Source organism: Benincasa hispida, chromosome 4 (genome assembly GCF_027475165.1).
Source record: "Benincasa hispida cultivar pf3 chromosome 4, pf3_genome.v1.1, whole genome shotgun sequence".
Lineage (NCBI taxonomy): Eukaryota > Viridiplantae > Streptophyta > Magnoliopsida > Cucurbitales > Cucurbitaceae > Benincasa > Benincasa hispida.
Genome location: NC_143481.1, coordinates 348,412 through 356,784, shown reverse-complemented (window position 1 = coordinate 356,784; position 8,373 = coordinate 348,412). Strand labels below are relative to the sequence as shown.

Below are 8,373 nucleotides of genomic sequence, written 5' to 3'. Positions count from 1 at the left end.
ACTCACTTAGTTAAAATCAATAGTTGGATTTTTCTAAGTTAAAGAATCCTAGATAAAACGCTCAGTGGAACGAAAATTGGTTTATGATACTTCACTTTTTCTTTTCACATTTCTCCGTAAAAGTTTACATTGTTAGATCTATACTCGGCCTCAGGGCACCTTTACATGTGTCCCCTTGCAAATGGTGTTTGTATAGGTCAATATCAAGATGAATGGGGAGAGTGTATAGTAGGTGGGAGCGGGATGTGTATCAACACATCCCACGGTCTCTCTCATTAGTTTGTAGTAAAGTTTTATACTTGGTCTCGAGGCACCTTTGCTTGTGTCCCCCTACGGATGACATTTGCATGATTCTTCACTCAAACTCTAGAAATGGATAGGGCTGCTTTAATTTTTTTCCTAATCAACTTTTTTCCTACGGTTGGCTCATTGAGGTGAAACACTTACAAGAAAAATTTAAACAAGATTAGCAATTTCTTGACCGAATAGTGATGATTGATAATTACAGTAACAAGGAGCTGTTTTGTCTATTGGTTGAGATAGTCTTATTTTAGTGAAGGGCCATCTGATCACCCTAGGGTGGCTTTTGTCCTGTCTTACTGAAACATCATTGCAAACTAGATATCACTTATGGTGCAATATATTATTTTGCTAAATGTGATTGGTTTTTGAAAATGGGTTGATGCATAGAATATAATATAAATAAATTGTATGGTTTTAGGAAATTACAATATGACTTCCACTACATTAAATTTACTCGCTACCGATAAACTTACTGACGAAAATTATACAACGTGAAAAAAATACAATCAACATAATTTTAATCATCGATGGCCTTAGATTTATCCTTATGGAGGATTGTCCTCCTGTGCCAGCTTAAAACTCCACTCGAAACGTTCGAGAGGCATATGAGCATTGAGTACGAGCAAATGAGAAGGCCCAAGTATATATCTTGACAAGTCTTTCTGAAGTCTTAATCAAGAAGCATGAGCTCATGATCATTGCTCGTGAGATCATGGAGTCTCCGTGGGGGATGTTCGGACAACCATCTGCACAACTCAGGCATGAAATTCTAAAACACATCTTCAATATCCATATGCAAGATGGGGCATCTGGAAGCTGGGGAGATGATGATGCATGTTGGAACTGGGCACGTCGTCTCGGCTGTGGAAGTGGGAGGACTTCAACTTTGTTTACAGAAATCATACATTATATTAGATAATATATATGTGGTTCCAAACTTGAAAACGAACCTTATTTCTGTAAAGTGCTTATTAGAACAAAAATACTCGGCTTCATTTGAAGTAAATGTTTCTTTACAAAAATGGTGTATATATTTGTTCTGTAAATCTCAAAGATAACCTTTATGTGTTAAGACCGTTAGCAACTAAAGCCCTCATGAATACTGAAATGTTTAAAACTGCGATAACTCAAAATAAAATACTTAAAATTTCTCCTAAGGAAAATGCCTGTCTTTGGCACCTAAGATTGAGAGATTGGTTAAGAATGGACTTCTAAGCGAGTTAGAAGAAAATTCTTTACTTGTATGTGAGTCATGCCTTGAATGACTAAAAATATCTTTTATTAGAAAATATCATAGGGCCAAAGAACCCTTGGAACTTATACATTCAGAACTTTGTGGTCTGATGAATATCAAAGCAAAAAGAGGATTTGAATATTTCATCATTTTTACTGATGATTATTCAAGATATGGGTATGTTTATTTAATGTAATAGAAGTCTGAAGCTTTTGAAAAGTTTAAAGAGTTTAAGGCTGAAGTTGAAACTACATTAAATAAAATAATTAAGACATTTCGATCTAACCGAGGTGGAGAGTTTTTGGATCTTACATTCCAAAACTATTTGATAGAACATGGAATAGTATCCCAACTCTCAGTATCTAGTGCATCTCAGCATGGTGTATCATAAAGGAGAAATTTAACCCTGTTGGACAAGTTCGGTCTATAATGAGTTATGCCTCCTTACGGAACTTATTTGGGGTTATGCAGTACAAACTGCAACTTATATTTTGAATTATGTTCCATCCAAAAGTTTTGCGATAACACATTTGGAATTATTGAATGGTCGTAAAGGTAATTTATGCCATTTTAGAATTTGGGATTATCCAGTACATGTGCTTGAGGCAAATCCTAAGAAATTTGACCTTATTCAAAATTGTGTCTATTTGTAGGCTACCCTAAAGGACCGAGAGGTGGTTACTTCTACAATTGTAAAGAAAATAAAGTGTTTGTATCGATAAATACTATATTTTTAGAAGAGAACCACATAAGAGAAAATTCAAACTATAGGTTATATTGTATTTGATATGATGTTTACTATAGGTTATATGTTTTTCTGGATATAACATATAATTTAATATATATATGTCATATATTAAGGTAGTTAGTATATATATATATATATATATATATATATATATATATATATGTATGTATGTATGTATGTATGTATGTATGTATGTATGTATGTATGTATGTATGTATGTATGTATGTATGTATGTATGTATGTATGTATGTATGTATGTATGTATGTATGTATTAAATAAATTGAAATATGTTTTAATTTATTTAATATTATTTTAAATTTTCTAAATCTAAAATGGAGTGTCCCCTAAATCTCTCAAATGCTCTCAGATGTGGGAATGGGCTTGCAATTTTTTACATATTTTTTTCTTCAACACAGAATGTCTATGTATGTATGATGGGTTGAAAAAAATCTCCCATAAGTTTTTCTTATCTCCTTTTCTTTCTCTCAATCCTTTCCCTCTACCAAAATTCATGGAGTCCACCACTGCTGTGATTCTCATCCCTAAAGAGAATTCAGGAGGTTCTAATTGATGGTGGCCATCAAAGATTGTTCGTGGACATTTTGGAGAAGAGGAATTACGTGAAGAAATTTGTTCTTCAAAGGTAAGGATCTCTAAACCCTAATTTTCTTTTCTATCTTTCTTATTAATGTATGTTATCAATTTTGTATTATGCATAATTTTTGTATTCTGTAAAATTTATGTGATTCTGTGAAAATAAAATTGGGACGATCTTCACTTTTTCGCTCAGGACCTTCATAGGTACCTTCAGAATTATCTTCATTAGATGTCGAGAAAGAAATATTTAGATCCAGGGATTTTCAGTGACTGTTTTAGATGTTGTTAGACCCACCATATTCTTGAGAGGGGTGTCACTTGGGGATAGTAAAATTTCCTTTACATAATTGGACTTTGAAGTTGAATGGGTGGATTAGAGATATCAGATGGAAAGATTTAATTTCAAATTGACGAATTAGGTCCATTATTTCCTCAACTTCCTGAGTTGAACTAAGTTGTTCCTCTTTCTCTTGATGATCTTTTGGAATAGGTGTAGAAGTTGGAGTGTCAAAGTGAGTATGTGAGGCATAAGAAGTCTTTCTCGAAACCCTGGTTATTGATTGAAACCTCAACTAATGTCCATACTGGAAAGAAGGCTCACTGATATAGCCTTTAGAACCTTTTGTAATCTGGCATTTCTTCAATGTGTGTCTAATGCAATCACATTGAAAGAAAAAATTAGGGAGTCGTTCATATCAGAACCTTCTGAATGACTCTTTATCTTTATTTTGATACAAGGATGAAAAGGCTTAGAGATATCGATTAAGAACCGAACTCTCATATTTTCTCCCAAGCAGAAGGATCAGATCCTACATCTACGAACTTCCCCATCTAGTTCCCATGTTTTTTTTGCCATGTAAACATTTTGCAAACCTAGAGGAAGCTCCATAAATTGAAACTCATAATCAGCAATACTGAAATCAACTTTAGGTGATTCAAGGATTAAGACATGCTTCTCGAAAACATATGGGCTAAAGTTGATGACCTAATCCTTATCGTTTGTGAAATGAAATAAAAAAAGAAAGTGGTTCTTACCTAAGGCTTCGACAGAGAAACTCAATTTCACACATCAAACGTTGTTCATAACATTCTTAATCATGTTCGTGTTTATCATCTTTTCTGAGAAAATCTTACCTGAGAAAAAAATTCAAGCGGCTGCTAATCTTCTGAAAGATTTCTTTGTTGATGTGTTCCTTTAGGGCATTTTCCTCTTCTGTTAACCATAATTTCCTTCAATTGTTCAACAAAGCTTCTAAATCCATTTTTTTATGATTTGAAACCAAAAAACCATAATAAGGAAAGCCTTTGATTCTTCTGTCTATCCTCACTTCGAAGGGAACCTTGCTAGGATCTTGAGAAATCTCACCCGATTCTCCAGTTTTAAGAAATAGTTTTTTCACATGATTTTGAGTCTAATTTCTATTTGAATTTTTTAGTACATTTCTATTTGGTCTTTTAAACCATTGTACCCTCAATTTTAATTTTAATTTTCATTTCATCTATAAATCTTAAAATAGTACATTTTTTATGTTAGTATTTTGACACTTTAAAATATAATATTAAAATTTTGTCGATATGCCGATATTTTCAGTGATATTTCAATGTTTATGTGGGATCGATATCGGTATTAGAAGTGAATCGATATTTCCATTATATCAAAGAAAAATCTACGAAACATACAGAAAAAATGCAACAAAATGTCATTAATGCAAGTATAATACAATTAATAGACATGTTAACTTGTTTAAAAATCATAAAATATTTATTTACAATAAGTCTAGTTTTTTAATTTTTCGTTTTTATAATTTCTCTAAGAATGTCAATTGAAATCTACATTTTATTGATATTTTCGTAAAATTAACACCTTGGTGTTTACGTCTACATCGACATTTTAAATCTTGCTCTTAACTTTAATTTTTCTTTATTGGTTATTTGTTTTTCTTTGTTTGTTTGTTTTTTTTTTTTTTTTTTTTGTCTTTACTATCAGTAGGTGTTTGTTTCAAGGGTTGCGCTTAGGATGGATTAGGCATCCTAAGCCCAACCCTTGTTTGAGACAAGGGTTTAGGAAACCACATTCTTTCTCATTAGTTTGAATAGTAAACACTATTCAAACTTCAAACCCACGAGTTACACTTTTTTTCTTCTAATTTAATTTATGAAGTTTGCGAGACAACTTTCAGACACCACCTTTGGTGACTGCTGCCGGCCAACTCCGACCATCACCTCCAAAGAATGCCATCGGCCACCTCTGATCTCAACTTTCGACAATCTTGTCGGTGAACTTTCGGCCAAACTTCGGTCGTCACATCTGGCGATCTTGCTGGTGAACTTTCAACCACCGACTATGACCGAACTTCGGTTGCCACCAACCAACTTTGGAAAACATTAATAAAAAATTTTAATATATAATAAACTAAACAAATTTGTACATAAAAATACTTTTAAGAAAAAGTTGCCAAACACATGTGCGCTTTATTTGAATGATTTTTCTTTAATCAAAAGTGTTTAAATAAAAATAAATTTTTGAAAAACAGTTTTTCTAAGTCATTCTAAAGAGGCCTTGAGTTTAATTATAATAATATTTTTTAAAATACACCCTCTCGTTCTTCTAATTCTTTTTTCATAGAGTTTTTCCTTTTTAATTATTAGTATTTATTAGACTATCTTTTCTATTCTCTCTCTTTCCTTCTTTGTTTATATGTTTCCTTTATTTTAGAAGATTTCCTTTATTTTCTTCTACTTCTCCTAATTGTTAATCAATCACTACAAGAAATATTCCTTATATGCTTTTTTTTTCATATTATTATTATTATCATTATTATTATTATATAGACACATTTTAATAATAATTGAATAGTGAGGAGGGCTAAAACATTTTAATAATAATTGCAGTTGTGTAATTAAGTATATTTATTTAAGTTATATGTGTAAAAAAAACCCTAAATTAAATTAGTTAAAAAAGTCTATAATATTTATTTCAAAACCTAGTAAAAGTAAAATATCAAATTGTTAAAACAATAAGTTAAATAAAATTATAATTTTAGTCAAATCTCTATTTAATTTTTTTTTAAAAAAAGAAAAAATCTCCTAAAATTTTTAGATTATTTAAACTTAACTATATTAAAATAATTAATATGAAAAATTTAATCTATATAAAATCCAACCACTGATTAAATATAAGAAAATATTTCACAAACTTAAGATTATAAATTCGCACTTCATTCCCAAGTTTCCTAAGCTTGTACTCCAAACACAGGCTTTTTAAACTCACACTTCCAAAATTTGCACTCCAAACATAGTTTTGTTAAACCTAGGCTATCTAAACCTCCCAACCTGATCCCCAAGCTTAATATTTCAAACCTACACATCAAATGCTCTCTCAATGTTTATTAATTATTTTAAAATAATTATATTAATTATAGTGAATTAGTTGTTACTTGTTTTTCATCACTTTTAAAATTATTTGAAATTTTTTACTTCACAATTATTTAAAATCAATTACAAATAAAAACTAAACAAAAAAAAAGTATATAAACTTTAAAAATGTAATTTTCCCTTTAAGGGTGCGTTTGGGGCATAGAGTATATTATTATAGTCTGTGGGTTTTAATAAATGTCTGTTTTTATAGTATATGTTTGGGGTGCAGACTATTATAGTCTGATTTATAATAGTTTTTGTTTGGGATGCAGATGCAGATATTGTAGTCTGTCTTATAATAGTTTGGGTTTGGAGTGCATGTTATTATAGTTTGAATTATAACAGGTTGTAATTTGAATATAGATTATTTTAGACAATGTGTAACTTTTTTTACTACCATATTTTATATACTAATAATTATGCATATGAAATATCATATTTTGAAAACATCAATAAGACTATATGTTTCACCAATTTATATAAATTAATTTGATTGTGATTTATACTAAAAACTAACCACCATTTTTTTTTTCATTTTGGGAGTTACCTTGGTTAACATGGCCAAGAAAGGAAAAAAAAACAGTATATTACTTTCAGATGCAATTCATATGTTTCTTATTTATATAAAGCTCCTTTTTTTTAGGTACAAAAAAATGTAAGACAAAATAACTAACTCATGATTGCATGATTAAAATATGACATTTTTTTGAGGTACTAAATGTACTACAAAATTAAATGCATAATTGAAATAAACTATTCATTATTCATTATTGAAAAGCAGTCCAAAACACGGGTTGATCAAACATTCTCTTCAAGAAGGAGGTTGCAATAGTCGAACTTTATGGTTGTGGGAACGGATAAGAAGCTCTCCGTATCTTGCATACTGCAGAATATGATTTGCATAAGTTTCACCCTCTGTTAGTTATGCAATTCAGGAATATATTGGAGTTGGTTTACGACTTCTACACGTAGTTCATCTTCAGTTGCACGCTTCTCTTTCGACTATTCTACAATCGCCTTCAATTGGTCATTTAGGAACTCCATCGCATTCTTAACAATCTCTACTGTTTCATATTCATTCCCATTTCGCTTCTTCTTACTTCCTCTCAAAGTATTTCCTCCTTCAGTGCTTCGACTGGTACGTGTTCCATACATGTCATCCTGTGACATGTCCATTCCCTGGTTAGACATCGTGGGGATGTTTATATCTTGTGATTCATGAATAGGAACACACCATTCATATGGTTTGGCACGTTAAACCTGACGTCTGCAAAGGTCTCTGACCGTCCTCCCGTAGCCCGATTCTTGCCAAAGACGTAGGCCAGATCATCATAGTATGGGAACGACTTATGTAGAAGCCCCTTTATTGCAAGATGACTCTGCATGAAGAGTGATGTGAATGTTATGATTTTGTTGCCAATATTTGTAAATAAATTTAGACAAAATTGCACCTTCACCCATCCATCAAATAACTCCCGCTCTGCAGTGATGCATTGGAATTCCTCATTCCAGCCGAATCCACTATAAGCTGGTCCTCTCATTTCTGTGATCACTTGGTAAGTTTTTTTCAGGGATTTAACTCGACAATCTATAGTCGGTGATCCTTAGATATTACAGCCGGACAACTTCTCAGCCATCAAACGTTGTAGTTGTGCCAAGCAGACAAGTTGAAATGTCCCATTGTCTGATTTCCATCCACTAGATGCGACCAACAGCACCAAGCACTTAACCAGCTTTGCTTCTTTCTCTTTAGTCCAAGTGTGCTTCGGGGCTCTTGAGGAACTTGACATTATAATGTATATACATATATATTTGAATACAATTAAACAATAAATGACAAGTAGTTGTACCAAAGCTAATGAGAGAGTTTATGGGTAAAGTGAAGCACAAAATATGTAAACACAATGAGAGAGTTCTGAATGAAATCATTTTCACAACAATAAACAAAAAGTATAAAAGCACTACACGCTAAGCAACTCCCATTTAGTAAACAACTGTTGCACCAGTTCATCCCTCCATTGGGTCCATTCATTTGAACTCTCAATATAATTTATCTCATTCCCTCCAGTTGT

The 8,373-nt window shown here is 31.8% G+C and overlaps 1 pseudogene; it reads right to left on the bottom strand.

Moving 5' to 3' along the window:
• Window positions 1-7,099: 7,099 nt before the first annotated feature.
• LOC150036390 (uncharacterized) lies at window positions 7,100-8,091 on the bottom strand (annotated as a pseudogene).
• Window positions 8,092-8,373: the final 282 nt, after the last annotated feature.